Source organism: Desmodus rotundus, chromosome 13 (genome assembly GCF_022682495.2).
Source record: "Desmodus rotundus isolate HL8 chromosome 13, HLdesRot8A.1, whole genome shotgun sequence".
Taxonomy (NCBI): domain Eukaryota; kingdom Metazoa; phylum Chordata; class Mammalia; order Chiroptera; family Phyllostomidae; genus Desmodus; species Desmodus rotundus.
In genome coordinates, this window is record NC_071399.1 from 26,427,287 (window position 1) to 26,454,241 (window position 26,955).

The 26,955-nt window shown below is 40.9% G+C and overlaps 1 protein-coding gene across 6 annotated transcripts in view; it reads left to right on the top strand.

The window, feature by feature from the left end:
- CSGALNACT1 (chondroitin sulfate N-acetylgalactosaminyltransferase 1) overlaps positions 1–26,955 on the top strand; it is a 305,085-nt gene that overhangs the window by 93,739 nt on the left and 184,391 nt on the right. The window contains exon 1 of one of the 6 annotated variants that reach the window (XM_053916679.1): positions 7,659–7,780. The exons of the other annotated variants lie outside the window; for them this stretch is intronic. The gene's annotated coding sequence lies outside the window, so the exon portion shown is untranslated. Of the gene's footprint in view, positions 1–7,658; positions 7,781–26,955 lie in introns of those variants that run through there. 6 annotated transcript variants of the gene reach the window in all.

Consider the following 26,955-nt stretch of genomic DNA (forward strand, 5'->3'; position numbering starts at 1 on the left):
CCCTTTGGTTCGAAGGCTGGCGCTCAATCTACTGAGCCACACCAGCCAGTTTTTTCTTCACCTTGTCTAAGAAGCCAAGACTCACTTCCTCTCTGAAATCGTAGCCCAAACTACCACATATATATTCCTTATCCCAGTGGTTTTGCTTCTTTGCTTTGAATTTCGTTAGCAATTGAGTGTGTTGTTTGCATCCCCAACACACATTTTACATTCTCGTTCATCTCCTGTAAAAGACCCTTCCTGTGCTGGGGGCTTCTGTACTGTGTCCACGTCTAACCCCCGGAGGACAGGGACCGCACTGCTGCCATCGTCAGCACCTGTGTCCCGCCACTGCTGAGAGTTCTTGGTGCTCATCGGGTGAATTTTCATTAAGTTGAAAAAATGTACGTGCTTTGCAGTTGCTCACTTACGTAAAAAATGGTGTGCTAGTTACCAGCCCTCTCATCCGTTCCTGAAAGCAGGTCCTCTCCTGAATGTTTTGAAATCCACTTTGAAGTACGGACCAAACTTAAAGCGACAAACTTAAATGCACCTGTATTTACAGGTGCATTTTTCCTCTCGTCACACTGCCCAGTTTTCAAGAGAAAATGCAAGTCTGTTCAAATCCATTTCTTTGCCCAACTTTCAAATGTTTCCGAAAGGGTTAAGCTTTTGATAGTTGTGGTTTAGGTCTACGCCTTAACTTACCAGATTGTGGTTGTATTCACATGTACTGGCTAGCACCCTGCTGGCAAACTGTAGCCTGCCCGCCAGCGGTGCAGCCAGCGTTAGAAAGGCAGAGTCTTGGGCCCCACCCCAGACTCACCGAACCGGAAGCTGCATTTTAACAAGATCCCTGTGATGTATTACGCATTAAAGTTTGAGAAGCACGGCTCCTTGTATTTCGGATAAGCACACAAAACCTAGGGCCCTACCTCGCAGACCTTTTCTACCTTTTCTATGTTATGATGGTGTGGTTTTATGTTTTATGATGAATATTTGCTCTATCAGAAAAAAATGCTGTTTTTCTCTGTTGTTGTTAGAAATTGATCATAATTAAGAGATAGATCAAGTTTGCTTTTGCTCTTCCCGCTACCTGGAGCGCGTTAATTTCTCTCTTTATGTAGAAATAACAAAGCCTAGCAACGGCGTCCGCTGCGAATCGGGGGTGGTCTGTGGGGAGTGAGCAACCTCAGCCCTCGGGGTAGCAGTAGACAATGCTATTTTTTTCGTGTATTTTATCGTTCCCCTTTGATGATCTTGGAAATTGCTCGTATGCATAACTGTGAATTCTGTACTGCAGTTTTACTTCCCATTTTTTCAAGTCCTTGAAAACAAGGAAATATATGACTAAAACTACATTTCTTCAAAAACATTGTATATACAGGGTCCAGCACAAATAACGCCCCTTTTTTATGAGCTGGTAATCTATACCAAACCTTTTGTTACTGAGTCATGAGCGTGTAATTCTGTAACATAACAATGTCACACTCAAGCACACCATATGACATTTTAGGGGAAAGGTTCAAATTGCTGTCCATCTCATGCGAGACATTCACGTCCCCTACCAACCACACTCAATGGTGTTACTTCTGCTGGACCCTGTATTTCATTCGTGACAGTAATTCATGTCATCCTTCTTGCCCGTTCATCCAAGCGGGCAGAGTAAAAAGTTATTGTGTATGTTTGTATATTTTTGGATAGGTCATGCACATGTACAGAATTCACAAGGTTCAGTGAAAAGCTACACTCCTTCCTACCCCACCCTCTGGCCAGGCAGTTCTCTCCTTGGGGACGACTGTTCATACCAGTTTCTTACGAGCACTTTCAGAGATAGTATGTGGACTAGAAAGTTCAATATAGTCATGGCCAAGGGGGTGAGCTCTGGTGCCAGACAGAGTGTGAACCTCGGCCACTGGCTTGGTGACCTTAACCTCACTGTGCCTCAGTGTTCTTATCTGTAAAATGGGTATATTAATGGTACATACAGAGTTGCTGAGAAGAACTAATGAGGTATTTCATGTAAAGTGCTAAGAGCAATTCTTGGCATGCAGAACACATTCAACAAATATTAACTACTAATATTATGTGAGCATGTCTTTGTCTTTATCATTTCTATATAAGCAGTGGCATACCCTATATACTTTCACACTTTGCTTTTTTAAAAAAAAATACTAACAATGTGAGATTTTCACCTAACCATGTAGATATTGGTTCATTTATTATGCATCGAGCTGCCTCATTCTTTTTAGTGAGTCCACATTATTCTGTTTTATGGATATAGTTTATTTATCCAGGCCCCTATTGGTGTATATTTAGGTTGTTTCCATTCTTATACTATTACAAAAGGTTTTGGGGAAATGGCATGTGTCCCCATGGTGGTGAGTCTGGAGGGTAAATTTGTAGAAATGAAATCTAGAAATGGTCAAAGGATAGGTTTTGGTTTTGCTAGGCTGCCCTCCACAGAACGATGTGTCCCTGCCAGCAGAGGGTTCTCATACTTGTTTTGACAGTCAACTTTTAACTTTAATTTTCAAGATAACAGGTTTGTTCATGGACATATTAAAAACCCATACATACTTGGAATTTGATTAAGATTGCTTGATTCTTAAGTCTGTGAAGGAGCAACAAAGTGGAATAGTGAGCTGTTTACAGTGTATTATTCCTGTTTCAGTTCGCGTCCGTGCCGGGCCGGCCTCTCCAGTGCTCCCTGAAATGTCTTGGCTGGGCCGTGCTGGTTTGTTTTCTGAGTTGCCACCACACAGAGAGCCTCTTTCTTTACTCAGACATCTCATTATACAAATTCTTGCTGCCAACTGAGCTGACCATACAGCTTTTATTTAGGGTGTAGGCAAAACAATTTCTTCTAAAGACTTTTAAATATTAACATGATCTGTGAAGTAAATAGGACCAGAATCTAGTATCCTATAACATGGGACCTTCAGTTAGTAATTTTTGAGCAATCCAAAATATTTGTAATTTGCTTCTTATCTATTGGACATTTTGGAAACAGTTCAGCCATTGAATTCTATGGAGTGATCTGTTCTCCCGAAATATAATTCTAGTCTGTGGTGAGAATCATGATTAGTACTGAGATACACATTTTTAACTCATTTAGCAGTTGAGCGCTAGCTAGGTTCTTTGTGAATAGTCAGCTGAGATGAAGAATTGAAAGAGAAGCAAACATAATTTTACATTCCAAGAGGCATGTAAGCACAAGGCCGTTTTAGTCACTGGCACCAATCAGGGAATGCTGGCTGCATAACAAGTGTGTCAAACATGGCACCTAGTTGAGGTGATGCAGGGCGTGCGGGCACTCAGTGGGCCTCTCCCAACCTGGTAGGAATGCCCCTGTTGCTGTGGGACCTTTGGAAATGACCTTCAGGGTGGCCTTTGATGCCTCTGGTTGGGTGCTGTGGATTTGTGAGGCCCACTGCAGGGGATGTCGTGGGGACCACAGAAGGTTTGCTCTTGTTGAGGGGACCAGCAGACAGGTAGGGCTCCGAGATGCTCTGGGCTGAGCTGAATCACTCAGCCATCTAGATAATGCTTGTGTTCTCCGAGGAGCCGGGCACCAGACTGTTTGTCAACGGGGCGGCCATCCTTTTCTCCTAGAGGCCTGACAAGCTCTTCACACTGAGGATGCATGTGAACGTGTGTCTTTTGAATATAGCTCAACACGAGAGATGCTGGGAAGCTTGGCAATAGGTACGATTTATGTGGCTCTTACTATGTGCTAGGTCTTTTTGTCAATTAATTGTTAAACGTCAATGAAAAAGATGAAAGATTAAGGCTTCCAGAGTTTCACTAACATGTGCAAACTAGTGAGGAGACAGAGCTGAGATTCACACCCATATCTTTCCGATATGCTCTTCTGCCAGCTGAAAATAGAAGTGCCTATACCAGTGTAAGGAGCTGTCACATTTGTCTGACAGTTTTTTTTTCTAAGTAAGGGCTTGTTATGTCATTATTCAACTACCTGTAATGTAGTTACAATCAATTTTAATGTTGCTAATGATTTGCAGTATCTCCTCAGATTACTTCTCTGAAAACTGAGGCCCTACTCCATCCGCAGGTTGTTAGAATTGCCCTTTCACTTTCGTTATCAGCTGTACCACCTGGGATCTTTCATCAGCTTCTGGTGATGGCTGGAGCTTTGCAAGTCTGTCTGTCTGTCTGTCTGTCTCTCTCTGCTAGGTCAGTGTCTGCTTCTCTTATGCACACCAGGCAGCATTCTTATTGTACACATGCTTACTGTGTATTTCTAGTATATTTCTCTTATCTGTCTACTGAGTACTATTGATTTTTGTCTTCATAATTCTTTCCATCACGGCCAGGTTTCTTCATCCTTTGTTCAACGTCTTTTTAAAAATGTCATTCAATAAGCTTACTCTAGAATTATTGATTTCTCATTCTTAGCTCATTTCTTGTTATTTTTCTTGTAATTATAAAACTTGTGCTTTCTAGAATGTGCATCCCTTTCCTCCCCGCTCCTGCAGTTATTTTGTACCTTCTCGGGGGATTATTTTGCTGTGTTTTTCCATCTCTTTGTCCCCAGCTCTGCTCCAGACTGTTTGGAGTCTGGGCTGAGGTATGGTGGAGCAGAGCCCAGGCCAGTTGCCTGGGGAAACCCACAGGGACTGACAGGGCCTGGGTTTATATAACCGCTCAGGGTTAGTGCTGTGTCATCCTCTCCCTACCTGTCTCAGCGCCCCCTGCCAGGTCCACGCCAGGCTTTTCCCCAGAGCCTGCAAGTCAGCCAGGAAGGGGAAAAGCAGGGCCCACAGCATCAGGGGTGCATGGTTGGCCTCTGTGGCCCCTGGTTTCATGAGAGAGTAAAGGGCTGCATTCATCGATAGACATACTGGACTTGAACTAGGCATCTAGTAGTTACTGTCTCAGACCCTACATCCACCCTGCAAGGTTACTTACTATTTATGTCTGATGGCAGAGGAAACGGATGCTCTGAGAGGTTAAGAGCCTTGTTAAAGAGCACAGTTTGTGAATGGGTGTGCTGGGATGCCAACTCCTGTCTGTGTGACCCCACAGTCTGCACTGTTTCTGTCCCAGCATATCTCTCTCTGCCAAAATGAACTTGATGCTTGAGCATTTGGATTACATCCTTCCTGTCCTCATTAGGGGGTGTCTTAGGTGTTCCCTACTGTTGTATCTTGATACCAGTGCGTCATGCTCCCTAGAGTTATTCATTTCTCCCCATGTGATTCATTAATAATCCCAGGACATTGTTTCCTTTGTTCATTGTATCAGAATCAAGGGAACGGTAGTCTTGTTTCCCAGCTTCCTGCCACAGTGAGAGCAGGCCTAAATTAATTATAACATATTGTTCTGATAATCTAATAATATAAAATCAAGGTTATTGACTGTTATTTCCCTTTTAATGAATTCAACTTTGCTGCTTACAGGGTTTTTAGATGCATCCTTTTCTTTTATTGCTGCTGGTGTTTTCACTCCCAGACCCGTGTGTTGCCTGTACAGGGCGTTCTGCTGACGTTCACAAGGGAATATTGTTAATACTGGGCTGACTGCAGGTTGGGGTGGGACCTTGATAAATCTGGGATATGTCTTAGTTTTATAAACTAGTTTTAGTTATTTCTAATCTGCCAGCTCCTAGATCAGATGCCTGAGGTCATCTTCCGTTCTGTAGTGTGGTTTAGAACAGGCTCCGGCTTGATGAGGATCAACACTTCCTTTCTCCCCGTCTTTTACTGGAGGGGTCAAGCGCTGTCTTCAAGTTATGTATTTTTTCTGATTAAGAAATAAAAATATATTACTTGTGGAAAATGTAGAAATGTATAAAGAATAAAGTAACTTTCTATAGTCCCATTTTCTAGTGATAAACACTATTGACCATTTTGGCATATTTTTTTTCAGTTTGTGAGTGTGGATGTGTCTATTTGTGTGTGCATTTTATCATAACAATCCTGAAATCCCAATGCATCCCTAATTATGTATTCTCCTTTCTCATTTAATGTAGGTCATGATAAATTCTCCATCATTACAAAGTTTTCAGGAGCCTAATTTTAATGGCAATATAATATTTCACAGTATGAATATGCCACAACTTACTAATCACTCCCCAGTGTTAGGCATTTAAACTGTTTCCAGGTGTATATCTTAGTGCGTGCAGCTTTGTCCAGATTTATAATAATTTCATTTAGACTGATTCTTCAAAGTGAAATTACTAGGTCCAAAAGTGACCACTCTAAAGATACTTGATCCAGAATACTTGCCCACTTATTTACCAGAGTGACTTTCTAGTCCAGCCAGCAGTGGGGGGGAACCTGGGACTCGTTACTCCCAACTGATGTTGCGTGCTAATGTGGCCAAATTGGTGAACAGAAACTAATGATACTTTTTCAGTTTGCATTTCTTTTATTATGAATGAGGTTGAACTTTTAAAAATCTGTATATTAACTTTTTTACTCCTTAAACTCTCGACTTTTCATCTCTTGAAGTCGTGTATATTTCTTACAGTTTATAAGGGGTCTTTATATATTAAAGATATTAATGCTTTCTCCCTTATGTTTGTGGAAAATATTTTCCTAATTAGTTGTTGGCTTTTATTTTTTAATAACTTTTGATGTTTACTTGTGTTTAATTTACTAATTTTATTTAGCATTTTAATTTGGTAAATAATTTATAATATTTAAAATTATTTAGTAAATAATTTATGATATGTAGTTTTCTATCTAAAAATAAATGTACTAATTTAATTTACTGTTTTTAATTTTTGAGCTTTTAATTGTATCTCTTATGTGTGTATATGTGATTTCTGCTGTAATTTTAGGAAGCCTTTCCCCATACAGAAAGAGGGTAAATATATTTAACTATGTATTTTTCTAGCTCCTCTATGGTTTACTTGGAATTGATTTTGGAGTATATTTGCAGACTTAAAAAAACCTAGTTGGACTCCCCCAGAGACAAGCAGTTGAGCCGGCAGTATTTTCTGTTGAAGAAGCCACCACAGACGTTTGTCACTGCTTCATCATGGGTTTATGTTTTACCGTCTTAGGGTCTGCTTCTGTTATTTTATTTATCTCTTTCTCGTTTACTCTAGAATCACACTCTTAATTACTGTAGCTTTGTAATCTTTTATTATTTGCGAGGTTGTATTTTTCCTTCTTACAGTCATTGTCTGGAACTTACCTATTTCAGCCTTTTAATTTTTAAAATATAAATTACATGAGTCATTTTGCCAAATTCTTTATCCTCTACCTTTCTGACCTCCCTCCTGCCCTGAAGCAAAACCAACAAAATAAAAACCAACAGGAAGCAGACGGCTCTGGGAGTTCCGCTGTAGTTGTGTAAAACCAATAAAATGATTTAGGCAGAACTGTACTCTTTTAGTAGCTATCTAGAAAGACACTTTCCTTTTAAGCTAAAGCTTTTTAATTTTCTGTATTTTGCCTGATTAGTCATTGTGTCCGGTCAGAGGTGGTTATCATGCATCGCTGTGGAGGCGCCAAAGACCTTCCAAGGCAGGTCTCTGCGGCTGCAGCCTGCACTCGGCCATGTGCCAAATGCGGCCAGATAACGTCTCTCCAGCTGGAATGTCTTTTATGCTTTTACAGGGTCGTAAAATAAACCAAACAAAAATATTCGATGAAAACCTATGTGGCCCACACAGCTTAACATATTTACTACCTGGCTCTTCACAGATAAAATTTGCTGGGGGCGCCACACAGCAAAACACTGGCAACAAACAGGAAGCATGCGGAGTTCACAGGTTAATTCTGAGTCATAGCTTTCATTCACTTGCTACGTCCTCATTGACTGGGAGGTTAGTTTTTTTTTTCTCTTTTTTAATGCCTTTAAGATAACCTTATGTGAGGATGTGACTGAATGCTTACGGGTGTTGTTTCTTTCTTCCCTTCTTTTCTCCCTATATCTTAAAATGTTTTTTTTAAATACATTTAAAAAAATGCTTTGAATGTGTCTTGTGAACCTTGAAACCAGGTACTTCTTTTTGAGAGATCATGTCTGCTTGTGGGAACATCTCATTTTAATGACCTAGCCCTGGAGCAGGGCAGGTGAGGTCAGCGACTGCCCGTCAGGAACACTGAAAGACTCCGGGGAGAGTCCCCAGCTTGGCTCCGATGCTGCAAACCCCAGCAGCGCTACTATTTTGTAGCTCTTAATAGATTACAGCATTTTGTTAACCTGTGGTAATCTGGTCTACTATTTGCTTGACTCCTGTTAACCTAAAAATAAAAAGCCAAAATGAGAGGCCACACGTCTTTATTTGGGATCAAAAAGAATTGCAACTTGGGGAGTACCGATTTAGGCAGAAACTCAAATTACGTCCGGATTACAGGGCGAAGGCAAGGAGTTTTTATGAGTAAACGAAGGGAAATGATTACATGAGGAGAAGAAGAACATTTCTATTGGTGCTAACAGGTTGAATTATTTTCTTTAGCTATATGTGTGGCTGGTTATTGATTCTATCATCTGAAAGAGTCTATAATCATCAGTCCTAGTGGTCAAGACGTCTGCTTTCCTGTTGGCTTTGCAAAGAGCTCTTTGTAACACACTAGTGCTGTGGCCCAGGCCAAGGTTATTTTGCCCATCCAAACATTCCAAAGGTTCCAGCAGCAAGATGGTGCAAGCGGTTCTCCTGGATGGCTGCTCTGGCTCCCTTTAGAAATGGCTGCTCTTAGGTCATTTTTCACACTCCCGTTTGTTTTCACTGGAGCAAGTCCAGACTCCCCTGGGGATGGGCATGGAGTGTGTGTCTAGCAGGCTGACTTGAGGATCAGTCCAGTGGGTTTCCTCAAAGAGCTTGAAGACATTTGCAAGGTCTTGGGAGGAGACGAGTGATTGTTAGAAAAAGAGCTGGAGACGATCCGCAGTTACTGGTAATGCGAGTAGATTGTATGTTGAAGGGAGGCGTGAAAACATCGAGGAAGGAGAGACTTCAGAGAGATGAGCCAGGAAAATGACACTGATACTGCCTCTGTTCCAGATGCTTCCACTGTTGCTGAGAAAAGGGCAGGAGAGGATGAAGTGAGGCTGGCTTTTTGTTTAAGCAGCTTGAGTCTCGCCGTCCAAGCTAAGGGGTTTCGTGAGGGTTTCCCTTCTGTTTCCTAGACAATATAATTGTTCAGGCATTGAATCCAGCCTTTTGGATAATCCAAAAGGAAAAACAACCAAACTGTAAGCCTTAAGCCCATAAGTTTACTTTTGAAATAAGGAAGGTGTTTGCTAGAGGTTTCATATCTTTTTTCCCCCACCAAGTGTAGAATTATTCAAGAGTAATGTAAGGCCCTGCAGATTTTGGTTAATAGAATTTGCAGCAGGCAAGTCAGGCCAAGACCAACTTCCATGGAGAAACTCCTAAAGCAAAGTCGTTGGGAATTTAAATTAGATTTGAGTGTGACAGATCGACTGTGGAGAAATGTTATAGTGCCTTATTGTTCAATTCTACATGAATCTGCCGAGAATTAATAGTGTTGTTTTTGCTGTTGTGGGGGGGTTCTCATTTTGAGTTTGAAGTCCAGGTATGTACATTTTCCACATGTAATTATTGCACCCAAGTCAATGAAAGCATGGCTGCCTGAGGGACTAGAAGCTATTGCGTCGAGAACACGTAGCAGCAGTATGGTGTTTCGTCAAGAGTATTCTAGCAGCTGAACTCCAGGGAGTCTTTGGAGAAATTCCTGCTTCAGAAAAGTGTAGTTTTAAGAGTTAAGGAGAAAACAATAAGATTAAAATATTGGGAGGTTTATATGTGTATTTATAAATACAAATATATACTTCATAAAGTGAGCTGGGTATACAATATTTCTTGTTACAGTGACTCCATGTCTGGCGTGTCCTGGATATGATATGGGATGTTTATGCTGATAAGACACAGGGTGGGGCAAAAGTAGGTTTACAGTTGTCTGCATGGAAATTGCTGTAATAATCAGTACATTGTCATTTAATTTATAATTATTAATATATTAATGTTTATTATTAATTTACATAATGAAACAATGGACAATGCAACAATAATAATTCAAGAATAGACTTTGTGTTTCGCACACTCACGACTGTAAACCTACTGGTGCCCCACCCCGTGTTTGCTCACTAGGGTATGTTTGCTGGAAATCAGAACTCTTTCCCTGGTGTCTCTTTGTCATTTCCACTTGCGCCAGGTGCGTCGGACATTTACCGTTCTCACCAGTGGACGGAATGGTTTAGTGAGTGCTGCTCGTGGGCCGGGTTGGGGCCGTGGGAGCTCCCTAGGCAGGTGCTATCATACGTCAAGTCCTTGCCAGGGCAGGCCTTCATTCCTCTCCAAGTCACTGGAACAGTCCACTCGTATTTACGGAGAATTGTGCCCAAACTGCCTCAGAAGGGGTGTCTAGATAATTTATAAAAACGTACATTTTCCTTGGGGCTGTATGAGCCCCAGTGCCTGTCTTGTCCGTCACTGTTCATTCAGCTCCTTTTCATGCCTTGCACATGGTAGATACTCAGTAAACACCTGCTGAGGGACTTAATGGGCTATAAATTAGGCATCTTGAGATTCCGATCCTAGTTCTCTCATTTTGCCACTGTATAATTATAATGATGGGGCTGACTTCATTAACTGGTGACTGGACAAGGCATTGTATCAAGAACTTCCTCCAAATTTCGTTTGATTTTCACCACAAACCATGAGGAATGCATTAATCACCATATGTTAAATTCTGCGGGCACAACCCCGCAGTTTCAGTGGCCTCAACCAGCAGGGCAAAGTCCACTCAGTCTGGACATCAGCACTCCATGAGGTGACTCTGTGACCCGGGCTGCTTTCATCTCAGCCCGGGGCTGGGTAAGAGAGAGGCTGCGGCATCATGCGTTGTCCAGACCTGGACGGGGCATGCCATACAAGCTGTTCATGTTTCATTGGTCAGAACCAGTCACACGGCACCATCTAACAGCAGGGCGTGAGAATTGCCGTGTTCTGTACACTGGGAAGGGGAGGAAAACCAGAAACTGGTGTATAATGATAACAGCTCTTGCAGGTCCGTTATACAGTTATCCCCATATCACAGATGATAAAACGGAGGCCAGAGAGGGTAGGTTACTTGTCTAAAGTTAACAGCTGATCTATGGCAGAGCAAGGCCTGGAACTGAGGTTTGTTTGTTTTCAAAGCCCGTACTCAGCCACCATGCAATACTGCTTTTATTAAGGAAATTAATTTTCTCCTAAAGAAAACTTGCCCTCGATGAGGGGGAGAATAATAAAAGTATTGGGTTTGGGGGCTTTTCTAGACGGATTCCGTCACTGACTCTCTTTACAGGCAGCTAAGCCACTTCTCTGGGAGGATTTCTTCACACGGAAATAACGACCGGTTTGGCAGTAACGTAGAGTAACGCATAACGCGCTCCCGGAGGGGCGTGAGGTACCGTGTAAGGTGCGAGGGTGTTACTGCTGACCCCTGCTTCGTGCATGGTCTTGTGCAGGTCTGTCCACAGGTGACAAGCGTCATGGCTGTTGCAAGAAGATAAACCCTTTGCATGTCTTGGTACATTTAGTTGCTTTCCTTACCAAATAATGTATGTTACAATATAAAACTTAACTTTATGGGCCTAATCCTTCAGACATGTCATTAGATTGAAATGATGTTCAGTTTCAACTCAGCTGATTAGTTTTCACCTTCTAATCACCCCCCACCCCTATGTTTTTATTATATGTTTCTAAAAACTATTCTTTTAAAAGTGAGTATCCCAGAGAACACTCCCAGGTAACGCAAATGGATGTGTCTCTGTAAATTCAGGAAACTCTTTAATATCTTGCCATGTGTTTACAGTGGCATGGAGTAGGTCACAGCAGCTACATGTTGTCTGTGGCCTAGTTCAGAAAAGCAGCCCTCTTCCCTTGCAGGTGTGGAAGGAGAGGGAATCTTTTTTGTCAAAATGTGTCAAGTGACTTGACTGAGCTTCCTGTCTCTGGGAACTGGGGTAACGTTGTAGTTCTCAGTGCGGATTCGTCTCCTGTTTTGAGTATCCCCCAAGCTTGGCTTTTTCTGTGCGTCCCTCCTCCCAGTGCCCCTGGCAGCCCGGTTACGTCAGAACACGTGGGGCAGTGGGTACCCTGGTTCTCTGCCAGTCCCGCCCCACCTCGCTTCAGATGTGCTTAGTGGGCTTCTACAATTCTTTGACTTATTCCTGGCAGTGGTTCACAGTGCCGGGAATAATCAGATTAGAGAAGAAAAAGCTTTCTGTGGAAATTTGGGAGCAAAATTTCCATTAATTAAAAAGGAAATACTCAGCATATTTTCTCAGACCCTATCTTATAGACATGTTTATCCCTCATTGTTTAAATATAACCCTCCTTAACCCAGGGCAAGCATGCTATGCCTTTCTCCTTTGCTCCCATTTGGACATAATGCCCGTTATTGTTGACTGTTCTGCAGTTGGATCACTTGAAAATGAGATTTCATTTGAGTAGAACATTTTAATTACAGGGTAACGGGTATCTTTAATTTTGTTCTTATAGAGGGCTTAGGAAAACATTTACATTTACTCCCAGTTTTCCCTTTTCAGAGTGCTTAAGAGACCGGGAGGCTTCATTAGCAAGTAGATCATTAGGGCACATCTATGTATTTGTGAGGCATGAAAGATCAGAAAAGAACGCAGGAAGTAGACATTTAGCGTATTAAAAGCCTTCGGCAAGGGATGTATGTGGTGGTTTTAACCGACCTTGGAAGTTATGTAAGTCTTTGTATGTGCTTTTAGATCAGAATGTAGCCTATAAAAACGGTGATCCTCTCCCGAATTTACAAAATACCTCCCCAGAGGCCTAGTTCAGCTGGTTCCTGGCCGTGCGCAGTGAACTGATCCTGCATTTCTTAGCTTCAGGAAGTAGCCACTCAGTGGTGTTCCTTTCTGTTCCTGTTCTTTTCAATCCATTTGCATAATCACTTCTTGCAAAAATCTCCTAAAAACTGTTTAAAATTCCAGATGGGTCAGTCTTCTGTGCATTTAGATTTCATTCAATTATAATACATTTCAAATACCCTTTTCTTCTGTGTTATTCTTTTTTCCTATTGTTGCCTTTCCAATTCCCCCAGTTTCTTTTACTGTACTTTGTGACAACCTATTTGATGCTGCCGGGAACTGTAATTAATTAGAACAGAGCCAAGGGAGATGAAAAATCTTACAAGGCAGAAAGAAGAGGGGTTGGTCCTGGCTTAGGTGGAGCCTAAAGACAAGTAGGCGTTGATGGGGCGTGGCCCTTACTCTCAGGCAGCCTTCTGCTCACTTCTTCCCTGAAGGTTGGCCTTGTCTCTTTCTCATTTTCTGCTCTGCCTTCTGTAGCAGTAAACACAGTCAGGGAGGGGGCTGGTCAGGGTCGAGCTGAGACCTGAAGGGTGAGGTGGACCGTCTATGCTGAAAGGCAGGAAGGGAATTTCAGGTGGAGAGAACGTCTCAGCAGCGTACGCCAGGGATAAATAAATCTTAGTGCCTGGTCGAGGAACTGATGGTTTGGTTGTCAAGCTCTAAGCGTGGTCCACTGCCACTTCCTGCCTTCCTGAAACCGGCTCATCCTGTAACCTCTGGTTTCAGTTAAAGGCATTTTTCTCTTTCAACCCGCAAGTTGACTCCAGATAACCTTACAGGGGGCTCCTTAACCGATCCCGACAGCTAACTTTAGCTAACGTGTGTAAGAGCCACCAGTTTTGGTGTGTTTGTTAAAGACTAGCAACAAAAAACTGGTCAGGTGAATTTAGAGTGGACGCTCATAAAATGGGTATACTTCTCAGGCTGCTATTTTCCACGTCAGATGAAAATGGTAGTCAGAAGCCACTCAGTCCTGCAACAGCAGTGACAAACTGACTCCTTGTTATGTGCCCTTCCTCTTAGTTATTGCCTTTTAAAAACTCCAGCCCCAGCTTTACAATCAGATCCGCCCTGAAGGGAAGTTGCTTACTCCATGTGCTGCATTAGACTTTAATTTGCATGGAATAATATTAACAGTATCTGTAGGCTTTTTCCCAATATATGCATGTGACCACATAATCATTCCGCTAACATTAAGTTTTAAATGCTTTCGTTGTAAAAATCAGCCTTTGGGGGGAATAATCAAGACCTAACAGAAGGGAAAATTAGGCTTATGACATTATCATACAAAAAAAGCACATTAACTCTAAAGTGGAAAGAAAAACAGTAAAATAAAAATCTTACCAACTGCATATGGTAAATAAAAAAGAGTCATTGCTGCTATCAAATCTAAATACTAAAATCACCAACTTGAACTTGAGAAAAATAAAGGCTTCTCATGGAAAAGAACAGGGTGATTTGGCTACATGTCAGGTAGGACAGAGAGAGCCTTTGAAGGCAGAACAATTTCCTTAAGACATTTTAATGAAAATAGATGACACAGCCTAAGTCACTGCTTTCTTTAATGAGTGATGCATTCGAAACCATTGTCTCAAGTATTCTGATTAGCGTATGAAAGCATCCATATTTAAATGGCATAAAATGATGCATTACGTAATCAGTTTAAAACACTTCATAAAACCTCTGAGGAGAAAGACTCTCAGCTATTTCTGTTGGATAGAAAATTCTAGAAGGATGGTATAAAGATCTCCCTAAAATTGGGAAAAGCACTGTTGGCTGTGTGTACGTGGCACCAGTGACCCTGAACTGCTGTGAATGCTGGTTTGGGCTCGATGGGTTGTGTTGTCCAGGCGTATACAAAAGCAGTAAACCAATCGTCCCTCCGCGGGACCTGTCAGTACTGTTCGGAGACAAACATAGAATGAAGACAGAAGTCAGCCCTTCTCGAAGAAGTGACCCCAACTATGCAACAATAGTACTGATTTCAGAAGTACTATTTTTTCTGGGACTCTGGCTTCTCTTATATATCACTTCCAGGAATACTACCATGAAATTGGAGAAATTGTGTGAGAAACTTTCTGCAAAAAAGCTTGAAAGGAGCAGGGAAGTGAAAAGATGAAGAGGAGAGTGGGGGGACTGCCGAAATGCCCCGCTCCGGGCGCCTCACATGTTCCTTCTCCCCATGCCTTTATGAAGTGACCCCAGTTGGCCCAGGAGGCAGGTGGAGATGCGTGGGGGCAGGTGAGGGGAGGAGCAGTAGGCAGTTGGCTACCGTAGACAAGAAGTATCATCAGGGAAGATGGACAGCGAAGCCACCTTGTTCACTCAAGCCTTGACTCTAACACGCATGGCCTTGCACGGTCACCGCTGACTGGCCGGTGCCAGCCACAGGCCAGAACCTTTTACCCAGCGCGTGCTCTGGAGCCCTCTCCTCCCCCCTCCACTCCTTCTGACAGCCAACCCCAGGGCACAGGGCAGTGCTGTGAAACAGGAGATAACAGCTCTTATTTATTATTGAGAGAAAAGGAACACAGAAACTTAAACACAATTATTTCAACATTTTTTTACTTAAAGTGCCTAAAGTTTCCAGTGAAGGGGATATACCATTAATACCTGATCACCACTACTGTGTGTCTGAGGTGTTCTCATCATTTCATTAAACTGTGTTCTCATTTATGTGACGACTCTTAGTCAACACATGCTGCCGTAACAAGTGCCATAGACTGGGAGGCTTAAATAACAACCGTTGATTTTCTCCCAGTTCTGGAGGCTGGAAGTCCAAGTGCAAGCACGGTAGGTTTCTGGTCAGGACTCTTCCTGGTTTATACACTTCTGCCTTCTTATGGTGCCCTCACATGGGAGAGAGGGAGAGAGACAGACAGATGGAATGCTGCCTGGTGTCTCTTCCTATAAGGGCACTAATCCCATTCTGAAGGCCCCACCCTCGTGACCTCATCTACCCTTATTACCTGCAAAGGCCCCACCTCCAAATACCATTATGCTGGAGGTTAGGGCTGCAACATATGGATTTTGGGTGAGCACATTTCAATCCACACCAACAACTTTTAAGCCAAAGCTATTTTATATGCATAAAAGCAATTAAGTGTATTTTTAGGATTAATAAATATGACATAAAACATCCTAGGTACATTTTAATTTTAAGGTGAAATTATGAATTTCCAAGCATATTTTGTGTTTATTCAGTATCAGACAAATGAAAAACAAGCTCACAAGTTCATGGGTTCTGCCCATAGACCTTTGGGCAGGATCACTGGAGGCTATGTCCCGGCTAAGAGTCCCGTGGGATCAAGACACCGATTCTGGGTCTGGGCAGGATTCTGACCCCTGGGGATGGGGTGACTGCTGCAAGACACCCCGCAGGGGCTTTGAGTGGCATGTGTGTTTGTCCAGACAGCAGAGCATGCACCTGCCTGACTGGAGGACCCATTTTTCACAGGGCATCACGGGGTCCGTGTATTGGGTTTTTCTCCTTCTTTATGGTTAATTTTATTTTTATTTCCCCTCAGCTTTACAGAGATATAGTCAACATATTGTATACGTGTGATGTATACAGCATGTTGATTTGATATATTTATTGATATATTTCTATACTGTGAGATGATTACTACCATAGCATTAGCTAGCACTTCCATCTCATTGCAAACATTACTTTTTTGTGTGAGAATATTTAAGCCCTATCTGCTTTGCAATATTTACGTATATGATTCAGTATTATTAGCTGTAATCACCATGCTGTTGTACATTGGAGCCCCAGAATTTGTTCATCTTGTAACTAGAAGTTTATAGCTTTGGCCAATGTTTCTCCATGTCTGTCTGTAACCCCTGATAACCACCACTCTCCTCTGTTTCTCTGTGTTTGGCTTTTTTGGATTTAACACATAAGGGATATCATATAGTATGCATCTTTCTGTGTCTGACTTCTTTGGCTTAGCATAAGGCCCTTAAGTTCCATTGAAGTTGTCACAAAAGGCAGGCTTTCCTTATTTCTCATGGCTGAATAGTATTTCATTGTGTATATATACCACGTATTCTTTATCCATTCATCTGTTGATGGACAGTTAGATTGTTTCCATATCGTGGGTATTGCAAAGAACGTTGCCATGAACATGGGGATGCCGGTATCTCTATGAGATCCTCATTTCAATTCCTTTGGATATAACCAGAGGTGGGATTGCTGGATCATGTGGTAGTTCTATTTTTAATCTTTGAGGAATCTCCATGCTGTTTTCCACAGCAGGTGTATCAACTCGCATTTCTACCAACAATGCACTAGGGTTCCCTTTGCATTCTCCTCAGCACTTGTGCCTTGTGTTTTTGATGACACCCACTCTGACTGGTGCGAGAACTGGTGTGAGGTGGTATTTCATTATGGCTTTGTCTTGCATTTCCCTGATGATTAGTGATGTCATGGACCTTTTCACTTACTGTTAGCAGTTTGGATATCTTCTTTGGAAAACTGTCTATTCAGTTGCCCACTTTTTTTTTTTTTGTCAAAGCAAACTGATTTGTTTTCTTTTCTTTATATACTTGATATCCTTTGGATATTAAGCCCTTATCAGATAAGACTTGCAAATATTTTCTCCCACTCAGTAGGCTGCCGCTTCATTTCGTTGGCTCCCTTTGCTGCACAGAGCCTTTGGTCTAACGTAGCCCCACTTGTTTATTTTTGCCTTGGTTGCTTGTGCTTTTGGTGTCGTATCCAGGAAATTGCTGCCAAGACCAACGTCAAGGAGCTTTCTCTTCTGTTTTCTCTAGAAGTTTTACAGTTTCACATCTTAATTTTAAGTCTTTAATCCATTGTAGTTCATTTTTGTGAGTGGTAAGATAAGTGTTCAGTTTAATGCCTTTGCATGTGGTTGTCCAGTTTTCCCAACACCATTCATCGAAGAGACTATCCTTTCCCCACTGTGTGTCCTGGTGCCTTTGACAAGTATTAGATGGCTGTTTATTTGTGGGTTTATTTCTGTGCTCTCAAATCCATCCCATTGGTTTATGCGTCTATTTTAATGCCAGTACTGTACTGTTTTGATTACTATAGCTTTGTAGTATGGTTTGAAATCATGAATCATGATGCCTCCAGCTTTGTTCTTCTTTTTCAGGGTTACTTTAGCCATTTGGGGTTGTTTTTGGCTCCTGGCTCCATATAAATTTTAGGATAGTTTTTTTCTTATTCTATGAAAAATGCCATTGGAATTTTGATAGGGAGTCTATTGAATCTATACATGACTTTGGGTAATAGGGACATTTTAACAATATTAACTTTTCTGATACATGAACATGGGATATTTTTCCATTTGTTCATGTCTTCATTTTTTTTTAATCAATGTCTTTTTAGTTTTCAGTGTGTAGATCTCTCACCCCCTTGGTTAAATTTATTCCTAAGTGTTTTGTTGTTTTAATACCGTTGTGAATGGGATTGTTTTCTTTATTTCTTTTTTCAGATATTTTGTTGCTAGTATATAAAAACACAACTGTTTTCTATATGTTGATTTTGTATCCTGCAACTTTACTAAATTTGCTGATTATTTCTAGCAGGTTTTTTTTTGAGGTTCTTTAGGATTTTCTATATATAAGATTATGTCTTCTGTAATCAAAGACAGTTTTACTCCTTCCTTTCCTAATTGGATGCCTTGTATTTCTTTCTCTTACCTGATTGCTCTGGCTGGGACTTTCAGTACTATGTTGACTAGGAGTGGTGAGAGTAGGCACCCTTTTCTTGTTCCTGATCTTAAAGGAAAAGCTTTCAATCTTTTACTAGTGAGAATGGTGTTGGCTGTGGGTTTCTCATATATTACCTTTACTATGTTGAGGTATGTTCTTTTTATACCCAATTTGTTAGGTATTTTTTATCATGAAAAGATGTTGTATTTTGTTGAATGCTATTTCTGTGTCTTTTGAGATGAACATATGATTCTCATTTTTCATTATATTAATGTGGTGTATCACCTGGATTGTTTCATGAATGTTGAGCAATCCTTGCATCCCAGGGATACTTGATCATGGTGGGTATTAGTTTTCTAAGGCTGCCACAACAAATTACTACAAACTGAGTGACTTAAGACAACAGAAATGTATTGTCTCACAAAACTGGAGGTTAAAAATCTGAGATCTGTAAGTCTGAAAGGTGTCAGCAGGACCATGCTCCCTCTGGAAGGTGAAGGGGCTTCTTCCTTCTCGCTTCCTAGCTTTTGGTGGTGGCTGTTGAATCTAGGCCTTTCTTGGCTTGTAGCTGCATCTCTCTAACCTCTGTCTTTGTATTTATGTCCTCTCCCTAGGTCCTCACATCATCTTCTTATAAGGACTCCAGCCTTATTGAATAGGGACCCAGCTACTCCAGTATGACCTAATTGCATCTTCAAAGATACTATTTCCCAATAAGGTCATTCTTAGGCATTAAGAGTTTGGACTTCAACATATCTTTTAGGGGCACACATTTCTACTCATAAAAGTATGCTAGAAAAATTTTCATCTTTGGTGTGGATGGGAGTGGTATATTTATTGAGCTGTAGGGTGGAAAAGGAAAGAAATGGATTACAAAAATTTTCCAGTTACTTGTCCTATATTAAACATCTGCAGCTCTCCTCTCCTGGAAACTTTACAACACAATAAGTAAGGATATATGGTTGAGCTGGTGAAGGTACCTTCAATGCAGCAATGATAATGAAGTATTCTCTGGGCCAGAAGCACCTCACTGGAAAATTTTAAAAAGTTATAATATTTGAGTTTTACTAGTCCCCAAATTACCTTTAAAAAAGCTCTCAGCAGAATGCATAGTCACTTTGCTCAGGTTGACCGCAAAATAATGGGGAGAACTTTCTTAGCACTACTGAAGTGTGGGTGTCTCAGCTTTTTATTTGAAGTTTTTTACACTAGAGGATGTTGCCATGTAAAATATGGGGGCTCCTGCTCTGGCTGGTATATAGCTCAGTGGGTTTAGCTCAGGCCTGTGAACCAAAGGGTCAGTGGTTCGATTCCCAGTCTCGGGCACATGCCTGGATTGTGGGGCAGGCTCCCAGTAGGGGGGCATGAGAGGCAATCACACATTGATGTTTCTCTCCCTCTCTCCCCCTCCCCTCCCCTCTGTCTAAAAATAAATACTTAAAATCTTTAAAAAGATATGGGGACTCCTAGCACCAATTCTGGTATGTAGCCAGTGGTTGAGCACAGAAGTATTTGGATGCACCCTCCCAAATGCAGTGATAAAAACACAAAGAAAAAGGTATTACGAATTTTATTCTTATTCCTGGCAAATGCTTTTTTTGTTTGGTACTTCTCTTAAATGTTCTGCCATTTGGTTTGGAGAAGTTTTCAGGCATCTTTGCCACCTAATTATGGACTTTTTCCAGGGCTTTTGAGGAGCTGCCATAAACAGCAGATCCCTAGTTGAGGAAAAAGCACCTGTTTTATATGGTTATATCTTGCTTGTTAAGAATGAGACCGCAAAATGGGCTATTTAAACATTTAAGATGTTCACCAATAATTTTCAAGGTAGATGTATTATGTGATTTTTGATTATGTTAAGTTTCATAATCATAAAGCTGTAAGTATGGCAAGCTCACTTGTTTGCAAAAAATGTGAAATTGAATGACTTCTCTTCCTTCAAGAATTTCTTTTGCACTTTATTGCCTTATTCTTCGTAGAGATAAGAGTATGCAGGTGTGAAATGCTACTTTGAAATAAACATAGTAAGAAAATAACATTCACTGTTTGAAAATTCAAGCCATAATAGGTGTAATAATACACAGTAAAAACTTTCTTCCCATTATTCTGTTGCTCCAGTTTCCATAAAAACTGTGAGAGAACATCTGGATAAGCTATAGAAGAAGGAAAAAGCCCAGACCTACTACTCTACCCTATCCAGAACTTTTAGTGTCTTAGAAATAGTACAAAGCAATTTCGGAGCTCACACTGTTTAAGTCTGAGCGGCACTGTGCTAAAGAAAGCAAATCCATAAATATCAAATGAAATGCCTTTCTGTGGCTAGTGATCAATGGAAGACAATTTTTATCTCTCTTCTTCAGGTGTCCTCATGCCTTTGAAAGTTTATTTTAGTATGTTAGTGATGAAGGGACACTTTTTCCTTTGGCATTTTCAAGCTCAGTATATTTCAGGTACCAAGTAATACCAGCCCTGCCTTCAGCAATAGGAATTGTTTGAAAAAATATTTTTTCCCTCAACAAAGTCTTCTTGTTGATTGGAATTGCTGAGAATCATAATCGTGGGCTGAATCCTGGCAATGTATTATGGCCTTCAGTATGACTTGCTTTTTACTTTGGAGGGCTGAACAGCGTGCTTTAAAAAAATGTCCACTTGGGTTAAAACAACAATGAGCTACCACTACACAGCTGTTAGAGTGGACGAAATCTAAAACTGACAGCACCAAATGTTGGCAAGGACGTGGAGCAACAGAAATGCTCACTCATTGCTGGTGGGAATGCAAAATACAAAGTAGCTACTTTGCAGCTACTTTGAAAGACAGTTTGCAGTTTCTTACAAAGCTAAACATATTCTTACCATATGACCCAGCAGTTGTAGCCCTAGGTATTTAATTAAATGAATTGAAAACTATCTCCATACAAAAACCTGCACATAAATATTTATAGCGTTTTTATTTATAATTGCCAAAAACTGGGAATGACCAAAATATCCTTCCATAGTTAATGGGTAAACTGTGGTATGTCCACATTATTGAATATTACTCCGTGATAAAAACTGCGAGAGAACATCTGGATAAGCTATAGAAGAAGGAAAAAACCCAGACCTGCTTCTCTAACCTACCCAGCACTTCTAGTGTCTTAGAAGTAGTACAAAGCAATTTCGGAGCGCACACTGTTTAAGTCTGAGCGGCACCGTGTTAAAGCTCAGATGGATGTTAAAGTTAATGATGGATACATGCCACGATGTATCTGTGAAGACCCAGTGAACCTTACTGCTAAAGCATCCTTTCAGTTAATAATGATGCATTAATATCGGTTCAGTCGTAATAAGTGCACCACACTGATACAAGCTGTAAAGGACAGGGTAACTCGTGCATGTGTGGGGAGAGGTAGTACGTGGGAACTCTCTGTACTTCCGGATTCATTTTTCTGTAAACCTGAGACTGCCCTAGAAGAAAAAAGTTTCTTAATTAAAAAAATAAAGATCTATCAAGCCACGAAAAGATGTGGAGGAAGTTAAAAACATGTTGCATGAAGGAAACCAGTCTGAAAAAGTGACATCCTATGTGATTCCAACTATATGATATTCTGGAGACAGTAAAAATATCAGTGGTTGCCAGGGGTGGGGAGGGAGGAACATACAGGACTTTTGGGGATTTTTCAAAGCGAAACTGTTGCATGTGATACTATGACGGTGGACACATGTCATTATGCTTTGTTAGAACCCCAGGACTGTCTAGTTTATAACGCCGACTTTCCATTGGTGTGCTGCAAGAATGTTTAAAATGTGCAGTACCTGACTATTTAGTCAGGGGCACTGACCTCTTTTCCCTGAGATTGTCAAATGAAAAATGACAACAGCCAACACAACAATATTTTTTGTCAGATTGGCAAAACTATGCATTTTTTGACCTGCTGCAGGGTTTTAGCAATCAGTTCATGTGTGCGGTGAGGTGAACGAGGTTTATAGTGATGTACCCACACTGGGCCGTCATTTGTAATGACCGTACCACGCAGGGTAAGATGTCAATAGCAGGGGGAGCTGAGGGGATGGTTGGGAACATGGGAACTTTGTACTTCCTTTTCAATGTTTTTGTAAACCTAAAGCTTCTCTACACAATAAAGTCCATTAATTTTTTAAAAAATAATAGGAAATTTAAATGTCAGCGTCCATAAATAAAGTTTTATTGGGACACACATATTGGGGAACTTTGGTGGCGTCCCGTTTCTGACGTCCTAACCATGGCTAGTGTAGCTGGCTGTGCAGGGCGGAGGCTGGGGAGCCGGTGACTGCCAGTGGGCCCCTGTGGGCCGCATCAGAAGAGCCCTTCCAGCTGGGCCCTTGCTCTGAGCACGCTTCCACTGGGCGGCACTGATTCTATTTTGCAATTCAGCAGTTTGCACTCCCTAATCCTCCAGTCTCTTCCCATCCATACACAATTTTGATTCCACCCCTGCCTTACTGGGCAGCACGGTGTCTCGTCTGTAGGACAGGAGTCGTTGTGCTTACTCCTTCTCTTTAGTTCCTCCTAATTCAATCTGTCACACCCCACAGGGATGTTGTGAGGAGAATGCTAATTAGAGATGCAGGGTAACTTACCAGACAAAATTGAGTTTTGAGAAGAAGAGCCTGACAGAGATAAAGCTGATGTAAAATCCGGAGAGTCACATTTTGAGCGATAGATATTTTTGCAGCTGAAAGGGACCATAATTGATGATTTGATTCACTTTTACGCTGGCAGTCAGGGACTCCCAAGTCCGTTAAGTCTCTAAGTTTAGCAGTATGTGCAATGTCGTGGAAAGGTCTGGGCTGGGAAGGCAGAGAACCCTGGGTTTGAATCTCACGTGTGCATCCCTGGGCAACCGGAAGGGCCTCTCTGAAGCTCAGGTTCCATGTCTGTAACATGGGAATGAATGACCACACCTCCTTTATAATTAGCTGGTTAAGACAAATAGTATGTATGATGTGCCTTCTATTCAGCCTGGCACAAGGCAGGCTACACCGTCCACACAGGTTTAATTTTCAGTACAATGAACTGTCAGTTTCATTTTTCCTTCTTGAAGGTCTCAGGGAAGACACCTTCCCTTTAATCTGTTTTAGCTTTATCCCTCCTCAGGTGGTCAGGAAAAGACTTTATTTTTAAATTTTCTTATTTATTTGTTTTTTATTCAATTTATTGGGGTGACATTGGTTAATAGGGTCATATACGTTTCAAGCGTACATTTCAGTGATACATGGTCTGTGTATTGCACTGTGTGCCCGCCACCCACCCAAAGTCAAACCATCTCCCATCTCCATGTATTTGGCTCCCTTTACTCTTTACTCTCTCTCACCTCCTTCGCTCTGGTAACCACCGTACAGTTGTATGTGTCTCTGAGTTCCAGTTTTATATCCCCCATATGAGTGAAATCATATAATTTTTTAGCTTTTTCTGACCGACTTATTTCGCTAAGCATGATGCTCTCAAGGTTTGTCCTCGTCATGGCAAATGGCAGTGCTTCATCTTTTCTTACGGCCGAGTAGTGTTCCATTGTGTATACGTTATCACATCTCCTTTATCCTTTACTTTGTCCGAGACACTGGTTGTCTCCCGTCTTGGCCACTGTGAATATGCTGCAGCGAACCTATGTTGCGTGTATCTTTGTGAATAAATGTCTGTAAGTTTTTGGGGTAGATACCCCAGCAGTGGGATTGCTGGGTCATATGGTAACTCTATTCTTAATTTTCTGAGGAACCACCATACTGCTAGGAAAAGATTTGTTAATGTCAACCCCCCTTTTTCTTCTTTTTTACAATTTAAGTCTCCTTTCATTTGTCCTATATCCTTTGCACTCTCTCTCAAAAGTCTTCATAATTGGTAATTAAACCACTACTTGATTTCCTCTAGATTAAATAACCCCAATTGCTCTGACTGTTCTAATAGGAGCTGTTTAACATTCCTTTGAAAAACTTCCTACCTCTCTGCAGCTCCTCCTGTCCTTTAGCCATACGCTGATCAAAACGGAAGGTCTGATCAGCGTATTTTCCTAAAGATTACTCCGGGGGCCTTTGCATGCCTTGCTCATTTCACTTTGTATTTTTGTGTTCTTTTTCTTTTCCTCCATAGTATTAACTTTTATCCTTACCTTTTCTTTGTCCTGCCTTTCCCCGCTCCCCTTGCCCCTCAAAAGTATTGCCTATTAGATAAGATCGAGGGCTCTGGAACTGGACTTCCTGGGTTCGAGTCCCATCTCTATTACTTACCAACTGGGCTGAGGGATAGATAAGTTAATTACCTAAATGCCCAAATTACTTAACTTTTCTGAAACTCAGTTTTCTCATCTGTAGAATATGATGAATGCATTATCTGTGCAAGATTTAAGTATGTAATATGTTGAAATATACATATATAATTCTCAGAACAACATGGCTACCTAGGGTACACTCAACAAGTATTAGCTATTTTTAACTTTTTATCTTGAAGTTAAAAAAGCAGTGCAGTAAGTTCCCATGTACCCTTTCTCCAGCTCTCTCCAAAGAAAACATCTTCCAGAATTATAATCCTTTTTCAAAACCAGGAAATTGGTATTGGTACAGCACTATTAACTGAACTACAAAGCTTATTCAGATACCAGCTTTTTGTGCTTTCTTTTGTATGTTCATGTCTCTGTGTGTATAGTTCTACAAAATTTTACTACTTGTTCAGGTCTGTGTAACCACTACCATGGTTAGGATACAGAATGTTTCCACTTTTACAAAGGCTGTTCCATTTTAGTTACACCCTCCCTCCATCCCTACCCTCTGGCAACCACTGATTTGTTGCCCATTTCATTTTGAGAGTGTCATACCATTGGAATCACACTGTTTGAGATTGTCTTTTTCATTCAGTATAATGACCTTGAGTTCCATCCAGGTTGGGAGTGTATTACTGGTTTACCCCTCCTTCCTTCCTTCCTTCTTTCCTTCCTTCCTTCCTTCCTTCCTTCCTTCCTTCCTTCCTTCCTTCCTCCCTCCCTCCCTCCCTCCCTCCCTCCCTCCCTCCCTCCCTCTCTCTCTCTCTCCCTCTCTCTCTCTCTCCCCCCTTCTTTCTTTTTTATTACTGATTATTATTTCATTGTATGGGCTTACAAGTTTGTTTATCCATTTACTCCTTGAAAGACATTGGGTTGGTGTCAATTTTTTGGGTCTTACAAATAGAGCGGCTATGAAAATTCACACACATTTTGTGTGAGCATGTTTTCATGTTCAAGTGTAAATATCTAAAAATATGATTGTGGAGTCGTGTTAATTGTATATTTTACTTTAAAAAAACCCTGTCAAACTGTTTTTTTCTAGTGGCTCTACCACTTCACATTTCCACCAGGAATGGAAGAGAGAGCCAGTTGCTCTGCACCCTGGCCGGAATTTGGTGTTATCACTCTTTTTAAAATGTTTGCTGTTCTAATAGATGTGAAGTGGCATCTTACGGTGGCTTTAATTTTCCTAATGGCTAATGATGTTGAGCATCTCTTCATGTACTTATTGGCAATCCATTCGTTCTCTTTGGTGAAGATCTGTTTGAGTCTTTTGCCCATTTTAAAAATTAGATTCTTTGTATTCTTCCAGTTGACTTTAGAAGGTTCTGTATATATGTAGAATACATGTCCTTTGTTAGATATGTGATTTACACATATTTTCTCCCTTCTTGTGGCTTGTCTTTTTGTCTTTTTCACATGGTCTTTTGCAAATCAATAAATTCAATTTATTGATTTTTTCCCCTCTTATTAATCATGCTTTTGGTGTTATGTCTAAGATTTCTTTGCCTCACCCTGTCACAAAGATTTTCTCCTGTTTTTCCCTAAAAAGTTTATATTTTTACATTGAGATGTAAAAATGGATCCATTTTATATTTAGTTTTTGTTTAAGGTGTAAGGTTTAGATTGAAATTTTTTTTTGCATATAGATAATTCCAGCATCATTTGTTAAAAACCCTATCCTTCTTCCATTCAGTTGCTTTCTGCTGGCTGTATCTACGTAGAGCTATTTATGGGTCTTAAAAATCTGTTCTATTGATCAGTCCTATGGCAATAGCACACTGTCTTGATTACTGTGGTTATACAGTAAGTCTTAAATTTGGGTTTTGTGATTCCTCTAACTTGATTCTTCTTTTTCAAAATTGTTTTCAGCTATTTTAGTTCTTTTCCTTTTCCATATAAATTTTAGAAGAAGCTTGTCTATACCTACAAAAACCTTGCTGGGATTAGCTATTATTTTGAATGTTACTATTACTACTTTTCTTCATTTTGTGTTTGTTTTATTGTTTCACCTTACAGTTCTCATGTTATCGTAGAGCCAAAGGGGATTTAGAGATCATTTAGCCTGATTTTAACATTTGTCAGTGGAGAAAATTTAATCTCTCTTTGAAACAGATTCAGAGAGGGTACGTGACTTCCAGAGGTCACTCAGGAGGTTAATCCGGTCTAGGACCAATTTCATGGCATCTAG